Source organism: Homalodisca vitripennis, chromosome 7 (assembly GCF_021130785.1).
Source record: "Homalodisca vitripennis isolate AUS2020 chromosome 7, UT_GWSS_2.1, whole genome shotgun sequence".
NCBI classification, from domain to species: domain Eukaryota; kingdom Metazoa; phylum Arthropoda; class Insecta; order Hemiptera; family Cicadellidae; genus Homalodisca; species Homalodisca vitripennis.
The window spans coordinates 104,309,879-104,333,040 of NC_060213.1; positions in this window are offsets into that span (position 1 = coordinate 104,309,879).

A 23,162-nucleotide genomic window follows, 5' to 3' on the forward strand; every position below is an offset into this window, starting at 1 on the left:
CTTTTTATGCTTAACATGAATAAAACACAAAAAATTATATTTAGCTTGAGTAATGTAAATATTAAAAAAAAAAAAATAGTGTTAACCTACTAGGCATAACCTTAGATAGTAAGTTAGTTTGGAATGATCATGTACATATTTTAAGTAGTAAGTTATCTAGAGTAATATATCTCTTGAGAAAACTAAGGGACTGTGTCCCCATTGAATATATTAAGATAGCATATTTTGCTTTTTATCAAAGCCTAATCCAGTATGGGCTCAGTCTATGGGGAGCAGTTCTGGTGTAAATAGTGTTTTACTACTTCAAAAGAAAGCTCTTAGAATAATATGCAAAGTTAACTCAAGTACTAGCTGTAGACCATTTTTTAAAACCCCGAATATCATGACTGTGGTTAATCTGTATATTTTTTATGTTATATGAATATTAAGGAAAATTATGAGAGCTTAATATTAAGAAAGTGATGTCCATAGACATGACACTAGGAATACAAGTCTTACTGATATTCCATACAAAAGGCTTACTAAAACTAAATCTAATCTGCATTACCAAGGTATTGTATTTATCTACTTCCAGGCTCAGCTCGGACCTTGAAGACAACAAAATTTAAAAACAAACTGACTGCTTTCCTTTTAGCAAACCCATTCTACAATCAAAGTGAGTTTCTTGCTTTATCTCAGAGTGACTTTAACCCTTACTTCTAATGCATGGAGTGCTTACTTTTAGTATTTATTAATCCTGCATGGTTTTTACATAGCCTTTGGTTTTTAGTTTTAGCCGTGATTGTTCTTTTAGCCTCTACTGACTAAACCTATTACACGTATGTTACTTGTTAAACGGTTAATAAAGTTGTATATTGTCTATTATAACGATATTGAACCTTAATTAGCTTTATTTGTATAACACTGTTAATATTAGTGAGTATTTCTAAAGATATACTATATCCAATTACAAACATTTTTTGCCGGGAAATCTCATAATGGCCACTGTTTCCAATTTAATCAGAGTTGGAAATGAAAACCATTTACCGAATTGGAGTTTGGCAGCAATCAGGTGAAACTTCTGCTCTAACTTTCTTGATTGAATGATAATAAAACACTTCTATCCATATTCTACTTTAATAATTAGCTTTAAATTTAATAATTTTTAATTATTATTTAACTGTTATGTGTCGGCTTATTTCATAGAAATTTGATTTTTTACATTTTCTTCATAACATAATTTTATCTCGTCTTATATCTTATCTATAACATTCAAATGATATAATGCATTCGTTTTTGCCGAGTTATTTTCCATTTTGTTTCTAATTGACAACGTACGTTTGGTATTCTACGTTATTTTCGTCACATATTTAAAGGTTATAAAATTTTTTTGTTTATGCAGTTTAATGTCACATATATGTGGAACATTCTACATTTATTTTCCAAAAATGTAATATTAATTATATAATAGAAATTCTTTTTTGATATAAATTTTAGCTGGAGTTCTCTTATTAATATAAGAACCTATATATTTCTTCATATATAATTTTTTTATCAAATCTAGTAATTCAAATGAAAACGTTTCCAAGCTATTCCCTTTTCTACGTTAAAATTTTTAATTCCTCTAATTAACAAGATAATCAGTTTTATTAAATAGAGGTGTACATATTTTATATTTTAATGCTCTCAAGCTAAATAGAAATTTTTTGTGGTTAATTTTAATATTGTTTTTTTTCCTTACTTCAACTACTTCAGTTTGACGAATAATCCGTTTAAATCATCATAATTTAGTTTTAGTGGTCCCCAACAATAAAGATTATTTATATCAACACGCAATAAAAAATTCTCTGTTTTTTTCATCATATCATTTTTAATATTTGTTATTCCCTTGAACATATTTTTTTTAATATGATAAATGTGACCTGTAATTCATTTTAAAATCATTTAATACATATTGTAATAATGAATGAATTTAAATAAATTTTTGGTTAAATTTTATCATTTGAACCTAAGGAAACGGTTGCATTTATTTATTGACCTAGACCCAATTTTTAAGAACTTAAGCGAAACTGGTCCAGATTAAAACTGGACATATACCTGCAAAGGATGCAACATCTTGCATACTGCACAAATTTCCTATATTTGTATCTTTTTCTATTACTCAAATAATCGCATCCGTAGCTTGTAAAAATGTAATAGTTTATTTTCTTCAGTGTTGATTTTTTCCAAAATTAAATTTGTAAGGAAATGGTCCCTTTTTCACAGAGAATTTTAAAAAAATCTCCTTTATTATTTAGAGTAGTTATATTTTTAATATTGTATTTAAAGTTTCCATAAATTTTTGTAACACATGTTTATTTTTTTTATAATTTCCTTTGAAAAATTTTGCTAACCTTTTTAAAGATGAAGCCCCAAATTTCAATTTAGCAATTAATGAAAACATCATACATTTTCTCTACTTTTCACCTTTAAATTCATATCAATACTTGGAAACTACAGAATAATTTATTATTTTCTCAACATTACCTGTAATTAGACCCATATTTCCATACTATTTAGCTAATTAATTCTGTACTATTTAGTGTTATGGATAGACATGTTAAGACAACATTTTTAAGGTTTAAATTACATCTGAATTAGATATGCGAGCTACGCCTACAAACTAAATGACGATGATCTCTTAATTCTAATCTTCTTTCTTCGTCCAATCCCTAAATTTCCCAAATTTTACAAATGTCTGCATTTTGATACAGATCCTATTCATCAGTTTATTTAATGAGATATTTTCGTTTTAGAATTGTTTTGCTTCATGTCTTGAGAATTTTTTGCGATCTTATACGACTGCATATTTCTTATTTTGCTGTATAACATATTTGTTTGTAAATTTTATTTATATTTGATTATTTTCTTTTAAATATTTATAAAATCTATTTTAAATAGGTAAGGCTGGGAAAGCTAACCTTTAAAAGCTAAAATATTTTTTCGTTTACCCCAAGGGGCATAATTGGCTTACAAACTTCATGTTGTTTATACATATCTAAATGACATTAAAACCTCCATCTTTTAAAATTACATACGTAAGACAATTTTTTTCCTAGGCAATTGAGAAAATGAAGTTTATTGAAATATTTTATGGAAACATCATGAGATTTATTTTCTTGTTTCATGTACGACAAATCAATATATAATTTGCGTCATAAATGTATAATATTTGCATTGGAACAATATTCAAGGACTATGCAAATGTATAAATATATTTATATAAATTATATGAAGATTATTTTTAGAATCGGAACTCATTTCTTCATATGATTGTACATCTTTAAGTGAAAAATGGCAATCAAAATCTCTGAAACACACATCCTCACAATAAATTTGGTTTTGTCTAACTCGCTATGGATGACTCTTGTTTCTTTAGGTCTAAAAGCATAAATAAAATAGTGGTTATCTTCATTTTGAAAATTAACACATCTCGTTTATTTTTTTAGTAATTTGCTATATGGTCCAACATATAAAGAATCATGTTTGGTTTTGATATAATTTGAAATAATATTTAAACATTTCTTTTAAAATATTGTGTTCAGTTGCTTACTCAGTTTTCGCATATAATTTTTAAAACTAATATGTCCGAGATGTAAATTGAAAATACATATTTCCCGTTTCATTATTTAATACTTGCCTTTCATTATACCATGGACTTTCAATATGTGTACTATCTATAAAATTTTTTCAATTATATGGTCATTTCATGTATCAACTAATATTTTGTCTGAATTTGAAATACACTAAGTTCATTAAACTATATATTTGTGGACGATTAATGCATGAACGCCTCCAATATTTCGAATTGAATGTATAGAATAATTTTTAAATTTCATAATTGTATATGTCATCGATCAATTCAGTTTGAATTTTTTAGAAATCTTTAAATCATTCTGTTGTGCTAGATCTTGAAAATATATATAGAATTCTTAAACTAAGACGGTTTGGATGTTTTAAACTTTTTTATAACATTCTTTAAATTATTTTAGATAATCTATGCACTGTTTTAATAGATATTTTTTACGATATGCTGCAGTTTATCAATAATAAGGAAACTTAGGATGTTCTTATCGAATTTAACATCTTCCTATAACTGATAAGGATTTTCTCCGAATTTAGTTTTTCATAACATTATTTATTTTGTTTTCTGTTGCACAAATTAAAGAAGTAAATTGATTATCGTTAATTTTTTTATGAAAAATTTCAGTTGACATATCGAACACAATGTTTCTTTAAAATATTTTGATTGCAGTAAGGCCAATTATTATTTTCACGATCCACTTATATATGTCCACACCCTAATATTTATTTGAGCAACAACATTGATACATTTTTCAAGATTCGTCTTTTTAAAATAATGTTTGGACTTTTAACAAATGTTAATACAATTTTTTAAAGTTTTGTTCAGTTGTGTTACTATTATTTTCGTTTTTCTTACCCGGCTATAATAACCAATTAAAAAAATATATGTTTTTTATATTTAAACAATATATTTCAAACAGATTTTTTTATACTTCCAAAAACTTTCAATATTTATATTTATAATTCATTTTTACATTATTTAAATAATTTATTAAATAAACCTATTATATTTAAGTTTATATTACATATGGAGCCTTTAGAGTGGAGGTGATTGATTTGGTAAGTAGTAGCATAGGGAAAGTTTACAATTTATGGTAAAAAATCAAAAAAGAAACTAAAGATAAGTCTTTTTGCTCTCTGTGTATTTACTTGGGAAATTCACAACTATTTTCACACTGTAGATTTAGAGAATCGTGTAGATTTAACCAGGGGTAGTAAATGAGTATTTTTAGTTTTGTTAGATACAGAGAGTCCCATGAAGAAACAGAGAAACTTTCAGGGCTTGTTCTTACGGTGAAACTAACCAAAAAGGTTCATATACACATAGGTCCAGAAACGCTTAGTTAGCGAGCTATACATGGTGAAAGATTTCGCCCAGATTTCAATGCCACCGTTAAAAGGGAGCCGTATTAAATTATTTTGGGCGTTACCCAGGACGTAAAATTTAATGTATATTATGCAAATTGAACTAAAAAACATTATTTAATTTTAGAGATTAAACTGAATGAAACCATGCAAAAATAAATTTTAGGATTAGCCTATAACAACTTACTGTAAACTATATTATCCATACAAAAAATAATATCGAAATATTTATCTATAATGAAATCAATAGTTACCTACATTATCATCAGGGATAAAAATGTATTAATTATTAATTTACAATTAAGTATCCTCATTCTTGTTGTTTTATAATTGCAACTAGCTTCTAATGTCCTCTAAATGAGTTAAATTGTACTCATAAACGATAAATGCTTCAATATAAAGAACTATATTGGAGTAAATTTATTACTCCAGGCTCCCTTCTTCCACTTTTTCCACCATCACTGTACCTCAGCACAACTCAGGACAACCGGTTTATGCTCCATATGCAAAAATATCCAGGACGTAAAATTTAATTTACATTATGCAAATTAAACTTAAAAATTGAATAAAATTGGTACCAGACCCTGTAGCTGCAGTAATTTTTAAGATATCTGAAGAAATACGCAAAATTCGGTGTCCAAAAACAAGTTCTATTTATGTTTCAATTAGATTAACTTTGTTAAATGTGTAAAAAAACACGTAAAATTCTCTAACAAAACTTGTTAAGAATTAATTTCTTAAGATAATGATGTAAAATAAGCCAATACAAATTATACTTCAACTTTAAGAAAATCAATTTTTTATTAAATAAATAACGTACGAAGAATAGACAAAATCGGTTACACTTTTTTTCTTACTGAATGTACCAGACCTCTAGCTGCAGTAATTTTTTAGATATCTGAAGAAATGCGCAAAATTCGGTTTCCAAAAATAAGTTTCATTTAGGTTCCAAGTAGATTAACTTTGTTAAATGTGTCACAAACACGTAAAATTCTTTCACAAAACTTGTAAAGAATTAATTTCTTAAGATAATGATGTAAAATAAGCCAGTAAAAATTTTACTTAAACGTAAATAAAATCAATTTTTTAATTAAATAAATAACGTACGAAGAATAGACAAAATCGGTTACACTTTTTTTCTTACTGAATGTACTTCCTAATATTTGGAGAAAACATGTTAATTATTGAAAATAATTATGTATAGATTTTATTTATAGAAACATTCTCCTATTTTTCTAATGAATTACATACTAGTAAAAAAACCTTTAGTGTCATAAAATATGAAACTTAACAATAATTGCGAATTAATGTACGTTATTCTAAAAATTTTGGAACAAAAATATTATTTTCATAGGTTGGCAGTACTAACAGCTGTTCAACAATCACAATTACGAACTTTTTTAAATATTTTATATTGAAGTGTCATACAGATAAGTTAAGTGTAAATATTGATACAGTATAAAAGTTAATATGCCGTTTCAATTTTCTAATAAAAAATATGCCGACATAATGTTCTATTACGGATATGCTAATGGAAATGCGGAAGCTGCTCGACGTGAATATCAGGAAAGATTTCCTGCAAGGCGGATTCCGAATGCGAAAACCTTTTCTTCAGTGTTTCAGTTTTTAAGAACGAATGGATCATTTCCATCAATTTCGTTTTCGGTTGAACGGCAGGCACATCATCGTGTTAACGATGAACTTCAAGTGATTCAACATATTCATCGTAGCCCGGGTACTAGTACGAGGCAAATTGCGCATCGCACTGGTTTATCGAAAAAAACAAAGTGTGGCGCATCTGGCGTAAAGAGAGACTTCATCATTTTCACCTGCAAAAGGTACAACATTTGCTGCCGACAGATTACCCTTTAGGGTTAAACTTTTCTCATTGGCTTCTAGACAATGCTGATAGGGTGAATTCAATTTTATTTACTGATAAAGCAACTTTCACCAGAAACGGGTCCTTCAATTGTAGAAATAGCCATTTATGGAGCGAAGAAAATCCACACGGTACCGTAGAAAACCTTTTTCCAACACAGTTTTTCACATTAATGTTTGGTGTGCCGTTATTGATGACAAAAAATCTAGGACCATAAGGTTTTTTAAGGAAACCTTACAGGAAATATGTATGAACAATTTCTGAAAAATGATTTACCGGCTCTTTTGGAAGATATCCCTTTACAAAAAAGATTAAAAATGATTTTAAAACACGATGGTGCAACTCCTCATTTTTATTTAGTAGCTAGACATCATTTGACTGCTAATATCTTGAACTGGATTGGGCGTGGTGGACCAATCAACTGGCCACCACGATCGCCTGACTTATCGCCTCTTGACTACTTCTTATGGGGACATATCAAAGCTATGGTGTATAAACGTAAAGTTGATACCAAGGAAGAATTACTCGTTAGGATTCGCAACGCATTTGACAGTATAAGAAACAATCCAGACATAATTCGCAGAGCCACCACACATATTTTACGTCGAGCAGAGTGCTGTGTGCATTGTGAAGGAGGGAATTTCGAACAGTTACTAAACTAAGGTTAGTTATTTTGTTAGCATTTATTTTTTTGCAATAATAAGTGAAAATAAAAGTTTATAAAAACACAAACGGCATATTAACTTTTTATACTGTATCATTATTTACACTTAACTTATCTGTATGACACTTCAATATAAAATATTCAAAGAAAGTTCGTAATTGTGATTGTTGAACAGCTGTTTAGTACTGCTAACCTATGAAAATAATATTTTTGTTACAAAATTTTTAGAATAACGTAAATTAATTCGCAATTATTGTTAAGTTTCAGATTTTATGACACTAAAGGTTTTTTTACTAGTATGTAATTCATTAGAAAAAATATAAGAATGTTTCTATAAATAAAATCTATACATAATTATTTTCAATAATTAACATGTTTTCTCCAAATATTAGGATGTACATTCAGTAAGAAAAAAAAGTGTAACCGATTTTGTCTATTCTTCGTACGTTATTTATTTAATTAAAAATTGATTTTATTTACGTTTACGTACCATTTTTACTGGATTATTTTACATCATTATCTTAAGAAATTAATTCTTTACAAGTTTTGTGAAAGAATTTTACGTGTTTTGTGGCACATTTAACAAAGTTAATCTACTTTGAACCTAAATGAAACTTGTTTTTGGACACCGAATTTTGCGCATTTCTTCAGATATCTAAAACATTACTGCAGCTAGAGGTCTGGTACCAATTTTTCTTCAATTTCTCAGTTCGATTTGCGTAATATACATTAAATTTTACATCCTGGGTAACGCCCAAAATAATTTAATAGGGCTCCCTTTTAACGGTGGCACTGAAATTTGGGCGAAATCTTTCACCGTGTATAGCTCGCTAACTAAGCGTTTCTGGACCTATGTGTATATGAACTTTTTTTCGTTATTTTCACCGTAAGAACAAGTCCTGACAGTTTCTCCGTTTCTTCATGGGACACCCTGTATAAAATAATTAAATATATAGGGTATTTGCTTTGTTTGTGGTACGTGTCTATTTATTTATATTTAACAATAATTGAATAGGTTTAATCTAAATTGTTTAAATTTCAGTTAATTGCTTATTTTGTTCAGATGTAACTTTTACTGAAATTAAAATGTCTGTCTAAAATAAAGAAAACACATATGAAGAAAAATTAATCAATCTACTGGTAATTCTGTCATTGATATGGGTTACGTGTAACGGGGCTCTGTTGGAATGACTGAAATGGTGAAACGTGATTCGGAAGTACAGCTTTGGATACTAATTATCATTAAATTATTTAAGCCTGATTAGTAATTATTGGATAGGCTAATTCAGTTAATATTTACTCTCTCTCGTTGAAATATTACGAGTATGTGTTGAGTAATCAATTGAAGTTCATTCATGACGTTCACTATTTTCGAATTTGATGTTAACCTTATATAATTTAATATAAAATCATTAAAACATTGTAGACGACTGAAATGTGTAATATTTGGCAATTTTTTATATAAAGTGATTTAATATACGGCAAGATTGCTTTATATTAAAAAATTTTTACTTTCTTTTATGTTTATTCTAAATAATATTTAGTATTTTTTACTTTTAAGGAAATTCGCAAATTCGACCTTAAATAATTACTAATGTTTTTCACATTATAAAATGCTTTTTGTTAGCCCCAAATGTTAAGATATGTTTCTTATTAGTATTAGTTGAGGAGCAAATTCATTTCAAATTGATAACATCTCGTACACTTCTGCTTGTATATTTTAATACTAAATCTTTTATAACTTTTTATGCCGAAAAAGACCACAAAGTATATTTTTATAGTAATAAGCTAATGGTAAATACAGTAATAATGTTAAACTTAATATTGGTAGAGCTAAATTATAAACTAAAGGAGATTGTTCTACATTATTCTCCCATTATCTGCATTCAAAATTAATTCAACCCTTTCGTTAACTGTATTGAAAACTTTAACTTGTCAGTTTCCACCGTAGTTTAATATATTTAGAATTAATCGTCTGCTCATTTAATTTCCTAGGTTTTCTTGGTTTCCGAGGAGTGCACCTTTGCACGTCTAAGAGCTGGACGTTAATTGCACGACAGTCATTCTGCTTCTTCACAGAGAAGCTGTTACCGAAGGGATCTCAAGTTCCCGCCTATCTGCTTGGAACTTGGAGCTGGAGTTATACGATTCGCTCATTCAATAAAATAACTGTGAGGTAAATCTTTATCTGATATATTTAACAGTTATTTTATCAGATAAATTCTAAACATGACTACCCCCAAATCATGGATAGCCTATTCTGTCTCATTCTCTTACATTTCAATTTTAAAACTACGATATACTCATTCTATTTAGTATTTGGTTTCGTTCAATTTCGATTTAACTCGATTCTAGCCAAAATACGTTAAACATGAGGCAATCATTCAATACCGAGAACAGACGTCTAATTCCTGGCGACGTCCGTAAAATAGTAATAATAAATCTTTATTGGGTTCACAATATAAGAAAACTTGTATACGATCGTCAATATAAGCTACATAAAGTACAATTATACTGCACATAAATGAAAACACACGTTATTTCACTTATTAAAACAGTTTTCAGCCTTTCTGAATCCAATGTGCAACAAAACTAAAAAGATTGAACCAATTAATTTAAAATTTCATATCAGTGGCTCATTATAAATTCTTCAACGAAATAAATAACCCTCGACACCAATAGGTTTCAAAATCGAGCTTTGCATTTTTTGGATTATTAAATGGTTTTTCTTATTAGGGATCTTATTTATTAACTAAAAGCCAACCACGGATAGTAAAATTTGGAACGGGGTAGTTATGTGCTTTGCAATACAGAAGTCTCAACCCATACTGGTGAATGTCTTTGCTTTGGACCAATTCACACTTGAGTCGGCAGCACAGAGTATCCTAAAGGATATGTAGACAGGGCAAAGTCATCAATTCAAGCTCCCTGAAGATATTTTTAAATTAATCTCTGAATTTAAATATTGAAATTATTTGGTCCGCTTTCTTTTTAATTCTAAATAATTTTTCAAATTTATATTGAGAACAAAGAAAAAGAGGTGACATCTATGGTTCCTGTAAATATAAGATAATAAGTGGAGTGTGATAGTTTTAGTTGTATACATACTACAAACACATATCTTGATATTCCTATAAAACAAAATATTTACTTCTTATAATATGTTTTACAAATTTTTTGCAATCAATTCTTTTGTTAAATGTAAAAAAATCTCAACCAGATGTTAAAAACATATTATTTAAGTAGAAATTTTTACGAGGTTAAAATACTTTGTAGAGTTCTATAGTGTGCATCCTTTAAATGCGAAGTACTATATAAGTAATTTTAACATTTAATACATTAATAATTTTGTTAAGTATTTGGTAAAGTCTTTGCTTATTCTGATGCAAATCCTTCTCCATCCTCCTTAAAGTTACAAAAAAGCGTAATGATCGGCCAAAGACTATCCTTTGCTCTACAGTGAATCTCACTTTGTTCCTTAAGTTACAAAGGTATAACGAGGACGCACGTTCTAGAGGGGAACTAAAGTGAAAACTTTCTAGGAACATCACATTTAAACTTTCATCCTTTCACCTCTACCATCTAGCTCACAGTTTCTCACTGGTGAACCATTATTATTTAATGTATAAAGCAGAATTTTCCATAGCGAGGGGACCAATATTTTGAAGTATGTAGATCATTGAGACTTGTTACAAAAAATTTTGGGTATATTTTAATATAGTAACCAGAATGTATAATATAACTACTCTCTTGAAACTTGAAGGGTCATTAAATATTGTATAAGTATACAAACAGTTAGAATATAATTTTTTCCGAATAACATTTCTTTATATATCTTACTCCTACTCAACAATTCAAGTAAAAAGTTACACACATACGATGGCCACGTTTTTGAAATTTGTTTATAGTAGCTGAGATATAAATTCTCCCATTCAAACATTTTAAAGGATGCTGTCTTTAAATACTTCAAAATGAGTACTTATATTATTTGTTTGTAGTTTATAAAAGTTATTAAAAAGTTTAGTTTTTTGTATAAATTATCTAATTCTTTACCGTATTGTTAAGAGTACGATAGACCACCATTTTGATTTTTATATCTTTAACGCCCCTCCTCCTTAGTTATTATTATATACCAGAACGATGTAAAATTAAACTTTATCAAATCAATATTTTAATTTTAGGAATAAGAAGCATTTCATGGATATATGAGCAGCGCAGCTAATATTGATTGTTTTTTTCCTATGTTATCAGTCTTGTTGTAATGCATACGTCACACTAGAATTTGAAACTTTTTTTTCAAAAAGTTTCTGCAAGTGGATTCAAAATTCCCGTAAATACCTAATAAAGTTATCTGGTGTCGAATTTCTAAATCGCCTTTTGTCTTGAAGAGAAACTAGAGATATTTACAATTTTTATTATTGCATAAAAAAATCATAAAATTGTATAGCATGTGTCAATGACACTATAAATATAACTGTAAAACTATGTACAATACCAACAATAAGGCTTTGAACATTGCTTGTAATACCAGAACTAGGATTTCACTTTCATTATCAATTAATATTTTTCATTCCAGTGGTTCATCATGAACTCTTTAACGGAATAAAACGCAATTGACAACAAGAGTTGTGTTAACCGAGATTTAAAGTGTTTGAGATTATTTAGATGTTATATACTCTTAGGATGATTATTGATTGGTCTTACGCAAATTTGACATGGATAGTGTTGAAAGGCTGTCACTCTATGTTGTTCGTTTCTGAACTTGTCCCTGACACTCATCTCGTATTGGTGGACGTCATTGCCTTAAACTAATTTATATTTGTAATGGTAATGCAGGCTGACCTCAAGAATATAGAGACTGGGAACATTTAAGACATAAAACTCGCTTAAAAAATATTTCCACAGTTCTCTCGAATTCATATAAAAAAACTTCTGACTGCCTTCTTTTGTGCTGCCCAATAATTTCAGACCATAAAATAAAATATGGAAGTATTACACCAGAACAGACCGTTTTCAATATATATTTTAAAACAAAAATTTTGCTACTTTGCACAGGACATAAATCCCGGAAGCAACTTTTGAGAAGACGTTTTCGATTTGATAGATAAATTGTAATCTCTGATTTCTTTTCACTATTTTTAACGAGAAAGAATAATTTTACCGTGTATACTAGTACCTTTTGTTCCATATGTCTAAAATTAGATTTTAAAATATTTAATTATAAAAAGGAAAATGTTTATTTATTGTCAATCCCCATAAAAGAGTGAAGTCATATACAACTAACATATTATTTAGCAGTTAATTAGAGAATATAAGCACTTTCCATTTTCTAGTGACTTTTGTTTGATCTTTTATGTAGGACGGTTATTGAAGTTAGGCAACGTTTTAGTTTTGATTAAAACACGAGAAAGGGAGATTTGCGGGAATGGCATTTAGCGTAATCAGAGTAGCTCAGTGGTTTCAACTTCCTTGATTAGATGATGTAATTTCTTGAAAGGTTCTTTCACATTCTTCCGGCTATAATGAATTCGTCTTTGTTTTAAAGTTAAATATCGGATCTAGCATTGCTTATAATTTCTGGTTGATATGTTTTTCTACATGAAAGTCCCAACATAAAGACTTGTCTATATAAAGATACACAAACTTGATAAAACATTAATTATTTAAGGAACTTTGTCATTTAAATCATTCGTTAGAGAGAAATATTTAACGACCAAAGAGAGAAATTAATATAGACACCAGAACAGTTGTTTATATTGCCATGAAACAGAGGATGGTAATACTAGGTAAAGTTAGAAATATTAACTACGTATATGGTTAACGTTCCATAAAAGAGTCATTGTATAAATACATATATATATATATATATATATATATGTATATATATATATATATATATGTATATATATATATATATATGTATATATACAGGGTGTCAATTAAGTCTGGAACCCCTTTTTTAATTTTTGAACCATAATAGAAAGAAATACCAAAGTTCACACGTGCTTACTGGTGATAGTAACTCACACATCTGCCCAATTACCGACCGGATAATCCCTTTGGGGGACGGTCCACAAGGAGTCAGGCAAAATTCTTAAATAGCAGCATAGGTCAAGTTTGGTATCAAATTAAAGGTCTTACTTAGCAGAGTACAATGCCGCAAACCGAACTTCAAAAGGTGGATTCATTCAGTAGTTATAGCTATTTGAATTTTAAAACAATTGAACAATGTTAAATTATTAAGTATTACAAGTAAACACCAATTTTTAAGTACCTGTGATCAAAGTAAGTGTTCAAAATGTTCTCCTCCAATCATCTGAGATGAGATAATTCCTGCACTACAAGCTGCTCTTCGTCGACAATTTCAAAGAATTTATTTCCAACAAGATGGCGCGCCACCACACTTTGCTCTCCTTGTCAGAGAATACTTGGATACAATATTCCTTCACAGATGGATTGGAAGACGTGGTGCAATAGAGTGGCCTGCTCGTTCCCCTGATTTATCTCCGCTGGACATTTTTCTTTGGGGATACCTCAAAGATAAAGTTTATCGTACTAAGCCTCGAGATTTGGCGCACCTAAGAAATCTCATAGTCCAAGAAGCTCAAGATATTCCTCGTGACTACCTTCAAAATGCAGTGGATGGCTTTTACATCCGCCTAGGACAATGCCAGACGATGGTAGGGGAACATGTTGAACACTTACTTTGATCACAGGTACTTAAAAATTGGTGTTGTTTACTTGTAATACTTAATAATTTACATTGTTCAATTGTTTTTTAAAATTCAAATAGCTATGACTACTGAATGAATCCACCTTTTTAGGTCCGGTTTGCGGCATTGTACTCTGCTAAGTAAGACCTTTAATTTGATACCAAACTTGACCTATGCTGCTATTTAAGAATTTTGCCTGACTCATTGTGGACCGTCCCCCAAAGGGATTATCTGGTCGGAAATTGGGCAGATATGTGCGTTACTATCACCATTAAGCACGTGTGAACTTTGGTATTTCTTTCTATTATGGTTCAAAAATTAAAAAAGAGGTTCCAGACTTAATTGACACCCTGTATATAAAACACTTCAAATAAATCCTTTAATATTTTGACTCTATTGTCGTTATCAAAAAGGATACAAAAATTGTATATAATCTCAGAATTTAAAGTTAACATATACATTTTTAGAATCAGCTGGAATGTTCTGTTCTGATTTATAGTGTAATTTTATAAACTCTTTGGTATATTATACGAAAAAGGGCTTTATATTAAAATTAAAATTTAGATTAATAATATGAAAAGGCGTTCTAACTGCTTAAAATTAAATTAAATATTAACAATTTTGTAGTTTTGTAGTTGTACATTCATAAAAAGTAAATAAATTAAAATATAGACAATACATTATTTTAGATTTCCTAGATTAATTTAGACTATTGTAACAGATCATTTCTTATTCAATCCAAAAGGTAATTTTGACTTAGTGACAAATTGATATGCTTGTTCTAAATTTTCTAATTAAATTTTGGAGGAATCTTCTGGTACTTTACAAATCCCTTTTAATGTGTAACAATTATAAAATATTTCGTTATGAGCTAATGCATGTTGTGAAACTAATTTGTCGTCTTTTCTGTTGGATGAAGACCGATGGTTATTCATCCTAATATGAAAGGGATTTGTCGTTAAACCAATATAGTCCTTGTGAAAAAATTGGCAAGAGAACTGATAGTTAATGTTATTTGAAATTTGATATGTTTTATTAGTTGTGCTACTTTTAAAAGTTTTTGAAGGATTTAGAATTTTGCATGTAGCACAATGCTTGTCTTCGCAAGAATGGCAACCTAAAAACTTTTTATCAGCATCTGAATTTGGAATTAGGTTAGGCAAAGATTTAGGTCTTACCAGAAGGTTCTTCAGATTAGGGGCTTTTAACTCAGTAAAATAAGGCAAAATAAGGATGCAGCCTCGGAATGAAAGATAATACGCTAAAAATTTGCATACGTCTTTATTTTGATGGTATAAAAGTTACCTCAAAAGTCTCATATAATCACGTGTACGCGACTTCAGGTCACGAAAATCAGTTTTTTGCAAATATCTCGTTACCCTTGCGCTAAATGACTTTGAAGGTGGTTAGAGAAATTGTAGAACGAAAAATTGTCTTCAACTTTTGTCTGAAGTAATTTTATGTACATTCAACCATTTTTGAGATACAGCGCAAAGAGTTGGGGACCGCTTACCTGTATATACGATAATGCGAGGTAATCCAGTAGAATACAATAAATAAATGGGTTATATTGTTAATTATTCACTTACTATTATTATTTTTATTATTATTATCATTATTATTAATTTTTTATTATTATTTATTATTTAATATACCATATATATATATATATATATATATATATATATATATATATATATATATATATATATATATATTAATTATAAATTACATATTCCCTAAATAATACTTATTTTACTTTTACCAAACATACAATATTAAAAGAAATATTTCAAATCTTTAGCAGTTGGTTTAGTTGTACACTTTTTTATACGTTCATCGTAAATGATAGCATTTTTTGGAGTAACTATTTTTATCATTCCCATTAGATGAAGCGTAATATTACCATCAAGACTATTGAAATTTATATCTGCAATAATACAATAATAATAGTAAGTGAACAATTAACCATATAACCCATTTATTTATTGTATTCTACTGGCTGACTTACTGAGAGCAAAACTCTTTAAAATAAGTAATTAAAATTCCTAAATCTTAGTTCCTATATAAAAGCATTACGTAGAGGTAATTCGTTTGATAATATTCGATAAAAACATCGTATTCACTGGGACCAACGTAGCTAGTAGAATTTTAGTCATCATAATATTAGCAATAAGTATTAATTAAAAATAATAGTAATATTTTCCTTAGGTTATTAATTTAGTGCACAACACAACAGATATAGTAGTTAAGATTGGTATATAAAAAAGCTACAGCTACGAATCGAGTCAAATAATAATCGAATAGCGTATCAAATTGAAATACAACAATTGTATTGGTTTTAGTTGTAAATAGTAAAATAATAAACTGAAAATAGTGAAAAACAACAACTTGGTTGGTTATAGATGAGCTGAATGTGTCTTAAAAGGTACTAAAACAAAATTGTTTACACTTGGCTCCAAAAATATCAAAATGTGATTCATGCATTTCTGAAGTATGTGACTTAAAGGTAAGAGTCAAAGATGAAAAATATGTCATTGAGAGGTAAGAATAACTTAATTTTTCGTAAACCTACATCTCCACATAATGGAAATACAAATATCTGATTGGGATCTAAATTTCATTTGTAAGTCCATGAATACTTGTTATTAAAGAAAGTGAGGAAATTCAATTTTGCTTTCTTTGCATAGATGTTTTAATGGCGATTTATTTACAACCAACTATTCGAATAAAATTGTGTTAATACTTGTTTGATTATTATTATATAATCAACAAACCTGTAAAAGTGTTCTGAATTCCTTATTTGGCTCGATAGTGAAATACATCTATATACCCAAATAATGCCTTCCTGTATCAACTGCGCTGGATGCTAATTATGTTCCATTCCATATAGATTGTTTTCACTCTACTAGTTACAATTTGAAGATATACAGAGAGAAATGGCGAACACTTGAGGCACAGTGAGCGCAGCTGTATCTCTGCAACAATCTATGTTAATTATATTGGAGGCTTAAACAGACTGTTTGCATCCGATTGCCAGGCAGTGTTATTGCTCTATTGGATAGATAGATGAGGGTAGATCATTCTAACCTGCAATTCTTTTAAAAATGTAATTATAAATATGCCTGTATTAGTTTTTTTATATAATATACATTGACTAAAACTTATTAGATAATAGGTGTTTTACGGTTATCTATATATATAAAAATGAATGTTTGTATGTTTGTCCTTTATGGAATCGTGAACTATTGGAACCGATCATGATGAAAATTTGTACGTATATGTATTTTTTCCACGGAGAAGGTTTATAAGCTATGCCCATCCCTTTCCCGATTCAGGATTCCGCCCCACTGGTTACAGAAATACCCATAAGAAATGCATTGCAGCAAACATATGTTAACGTCTTTTCAAATTTTTAATCAGCTGTTCTTTGTAAAACATATATTACACTTATAGTTTTAAAGCATAGAGTAAGCTTAAGAGAAACGACAAATTTTGTTTAAACTGTTTTTTGCAATCACTGTTAAACATAGACTTTACTATCCAGATAATACAATTCAAATTTGACGTAAAAATTCACCTTTAACTGCAATATTTATTTAATATAAACCATGCTCATGCTTGATCAGAAGAGTAATGCAGATATCATAATTACTATCTTACGTTGGCTACAAATATAAAGAATGTTTATAAAATCAACCTTAGTTGTTTTTTTTTTCACAGAAGTATGGTTCTCAAAACTCCGTGTGTACATATTCTCTCGATCGAGACAACAAAGCAAGCTCAATCGTGGCATCGGAGATATAACTAATTTAATCTAAAATTTATTATAGTAAAAAAAAAAATTTACTAAGTAATATAAGAGGACTTCGGTTCTTAAGATTTGCGTGCGAAGCCGTGGGTAACAGCTAGATAGAGGCAGGAATATGGTACACACCTTCATAATACGCCCAAGAGGCTCACGATGGAACGACTATCAATTATCTCAGCAATGTTTAGAATGTGATAGAAAAAGAATAAGTGAATATAGTGTACTGTTTTCAACGGGAAATTGCGTGCGAAGCCGCGGGCAACTTTTGCAAAAAATTATTGAAATGCGCAGCAAAGCGCGCCGGGCCCGCTAGTAGCAAATAAATAGTATAAGTATGTCACAAAAATATAATATGTGTACAGAAGTTAGAAAATTAAAAGGACATGTGAATTTGTTTATCTAACAATTGTTGTTAGATTATTAAAGTATGTGCAGGGCACGTTTCCACTGTCAGAGAGATTCCCTAACAGACGATTTGCAACCCAAGCTTTTCAAGTAATCAAGGCAAAATTACTCTCACTACAGTGGTAGTTGTTTTGTTTTGTAGTTAATTAAAATAAACATTTCTATTACACTTAGTTTATTAACTATACTTTGACACATGGTTCAGTTTCAAGATATTTTTTATTTGTTGTACAAACACAAGCCTGAAGAAAATTATTGTTATCGAAAAATAATGATAGCTTTTGTTAAAGCCAACACCAAGTTCGATAATGGTAAATGTCCCTCCGATCGATTTGGCAGAGCGTTAGCTCACATTTTTACATTGGTTTTATGAGAAACCGATATGGTTACTAAAAAATCAAAGAATACATATATGTCTAAAAAATTTAGTACAATCAAATAACTTGACTTTTACTTTTATGATGACTTTTACATGTAATAATGCAACACATTTAGCCTAATAAATGAGCTATAGACCTAAAACTTGGGGTACAACAATGAAGTTTTATATGGAAGACAGGGTGTGACGTCATTTTACCTTGTCTGATAAATATGCTCTACAACTGTATCCATTGTACTATTAGGTGAAAGTAGCCGGAGAGTTGATTGGTTGTTAGTAGTATGAAGAATAAAATACCAGTGATTTTAGGTGATGTAATAAAGTATTAAGTATAAAACATAATCCGAATTTAAAATGTATGTGACCTTGGATAATTTTGCATTGGAACTTTTTACGGCTGTCTATTTGGTTATAGTTGCTTTGTTAGTCCAGCGTTTAATTTTCAGTATACCAAATCACTTTTAAACTCTCATAACCATTGTGACAGTGTGACTAAATAATGAACATTGTTTTGAATTGAAATTTGAATTGAAGAAAGTTTCAAGATCATTAAACATTGGCTTATGTTAATAAAATAAGAGTGATTTTTATAATTTTATATTTTAAAACGTATTTTATTTGCATTTGGCGAAGAATAGTTGAGCCACATTATATTTTTCTAATTATTTCATTGTAAAAATTAGATAATAAATTATCTTCCTATTCAAATGTTGTATATAGTTGAAATATTTACAAGAGAACACTGTGGGATAAGTGGGGTATATGAAAATACAGGAAAAAGAGAACGACGATTCCCAGAAAGTTTTACAATTATTGTAGCACTCAGCCAGTAGGTCCTCGTTATACTTTTATTAAACTTCCGTGAAAAAGCTAGATTGTGTGTTTTTAACTCTTCTAAAATATATAAATGTAAACAGTTAATGTGGTTTGTGCTGTTGTATTATTCTTGATGTTGCAATTATTAGTAACTCAACCAAATTTAAACACACGTTTGCCTCTTAAACCTTAGTGATTTTTTAAATGGTAAAAACGTCCCTTCTTGCGTTCTGTTTACAAATATGGCATATAATCTGTGTACATTTATCTCAAAACTAAGCATATTATCAGTGAATCACAATTTTTTTCAGAACAATACATTACTATGCAAAAGTGGTCAATTTTTATTTAAAAATATTAAGTCTATATAATATAAATGGACTTAATAAGATTAAATATAAATAAGCTTAAGTTGTAGTATAACAAAGACATTTTAACTTGTTCACTATATTTATATCCTTATGCAAACATATTCTTATATTAATATAAAAAGATGTTTGGAAGTTTTTATTTTATTAAAACATACTCAACAATCATAGAACTACTCTAATAAAGGGATACTCTAAATTCTGAGATATAATTAGATTACCACGTACTTTGCTGTTGTGAGTTCCTCTTATTCCATCGGAAACGTGCGATGTCATTGTTTCTGTCACTTATTAAATGGAGCAAAATTAAAATTGATGAATATTCCATAATTTGGCTTAAATTTGTCAATTTTTTCGATTCTAATTTTATTCATTAAGATATATTCAAGTTGTAAATGTTTTAACTCTTCTTTAAATACTTCGCTATCATAACAATTACAATCAGGTCTCTGAGAACCAATTTGGGTTCAGAAAGGGGAACCCGACTGTAGAAACGGTTTATAGTATTTTCGAACATATTTTTAAAAGAGTTTACTGTTGGAATCTCACTATAGGTTCGTTACCAATCTGAGACTTTTAACTTAGTTAACCATCATACACTACTAGACACCCTGGAATCCGAGACGTGCCCCTGTAGTAGTTCAGTTCTTTTCTAAGCTACAGAAGACAAGGTGTTTAAATCACAAACCAAATTTCCAGCCAAATTGGAATGAGTTATATGGTTGGTCTATTATTTTAAGTTTTCATTCTCAGCCCGACTTTTTACCTGGTATATGTTTATGACATTGAGTTATCCGCTTATGCAATCGAAACTCATACCGTATGCTGATGATATGGCTCTCTCGTAGAGTCTAAAATTAGGGGAAGTTTTAAAAAAGCAAGCTTTCGTTAACTTGAACAATAATATCCAATATTTACACAGCCTCATTCTCACATCAAACTCACTAAAATGAAATGTGCGAATGTTAGGTTTAGCTCTAGTTCACCTCCCTCTTGCAGCTAAACTCAACATCCATATTGAATCAGTCTTTCCCACGTTGTACATAGCTGACTTATGTGAAGATTAAATGCGTTGAAATTTTACTTTACAATTACTAGATTCAGAATGTTAGCCTGCCATCATTTTGGTAGCAACCTATTTTTCAAAATTCCTGGAAATACATTTTAATCCAGAGTTAACTTAGTTTGCACCGGTCAATCGGTAGTTAATTCAGCCTGCAACATATTGCCTGAGGCATTTTTTTATTCCGATCTTTCGTTAAATAATATCCAGTTCAGATATTGATCACGTCATGTTATGTACTAATGCTAAGAGTATTCTATCTACAAAAATAGTATTTGAACACTTGCTGACATACGTGTAAGAGGTTCTTGTCGACCTGCTTGAACTGTTTAGCCTTCGCAAGCAGATGTCCACTTTATTAAGAAATTCACTGATTTTACTAAAAATTCACCAATGCTCATGAGAGTTAAGACTCGTTTAAAAGTCTTTAGCGTCAAAGGAATTCTATATTTTCGGCGAGTTTTTAGTTTTTCAATTGAAGGTCACACACATTAAAAATCAACACCCAGTTACAGTGAACACAATAGGCAAAAGAATGAAGTCTAAGTGGAAAATATAGGAGTGAAGCATTGTTAAATGTATGTCGAGATTGTGGTACTAAACCAATCATTATGACACAGTAATCTATAATTTTAATATCAATAAAAATTTTCAGATTCCGTTCGATTTTTACGGCAAGATATGACAACTACAACAAAACATTTTTATAACACAAAAACTAACTTTACAATACTTAAAATAAAAATACTAGTGTCAATAGTTTAAATTACGTCAAAACAGGTTAATAATTAAATCCTAATTATAGAGTAAAACTTAATTAGCATTATAGGACAACTAGTATCCATAGTGAAAAAAGAAGAATTAAGCGATGTTTTTGTAAAAACTTTTCAGCCTTGTATACACATAATTATTATATTACTAAGTTACAACAGCCCCCTTGATTAAGACTTTTCTCAGTAAACAACCCTTACTCTAAAAGGGTGACGTCAAAACATATGTCTATTCAGTTTAGTAATAAACTTATTTACCTAATCAAAGGAAGCAAATAACTTCGAGAAAAAACTAACTTTACAAAACTTAAAATAAAAATACTAATGTAAATAGTTTTAAATTACGTCAAAACAGGTTAATAATTAAATCCTAATTGTAGAGTAAAACTTAATTAGCATTATAGAACAACTAGTATCCATAGTGAGAAAAGAGAAGAATTAAGCAATGTTTTTTATAACAACTTTTCAGCCTTGTATACACATAATTATTATATTACTAAGTTGCAACAGCCCCCTTGATAAGGACTTTTCTCAGTAAACAACCCTTACTCTAAAAGGGTGAAGTCAAAACATATGTCTATTCAGTTTAGTAATAAACTTATTTACCTAATCAAAGGAAGCAAATAACTTCGACGTAGTTATTTATTTGCGACAAGGACATCTGGTAAATTGTTTATTTAACATAATAAACTACAACAACCACCTTAGGAAGAGATCAGATTGCGGCTCTCGAAACTTAGTGTTACCGATTTATTGTTGGCAAATGTTCGTAAAATACTTCTTACTTTACAATTCTTTCATCAACAACAAATTAATACAAACAAATAATGTGATGTAACTTTATAGTCCTTTAAAAATATTTAAATCTCTCACATAACCATCTTTATTGTTCTCTGACGAATTCCATATTGCCTCATGCAGCAATGTCATCCCAAAACAAAACTTTAAATTTTCTATGTTTCTCTACCATTATTAAAGTAGGACTAAACAGTAGTAATCTGAAGACAATCCTATCTCTATGATGTAATTTGTCTGGATTTACAAGACTTACAAAGTTGAATAATTAAAACAGATTTACAGTAGTAAATCCTCCTTACAGGGCGGAGACTCTCTTTCACCTATATAAATCCTAATAATGTTGTAAATGCGGAATTGCCTTTGTTTTCTTTATTTTTGCTTTCAAGCGTAAAATATTCAACTAAGACAGCAAAAATGTATGTTTTATTAATGTAATATTTTCTGAATTTGTTTACCTTTATACAATGAGAGCATAAGAAAATTAACAACACTTCTTAATTCACATCGTGGCAACAAAAAAAAAACATA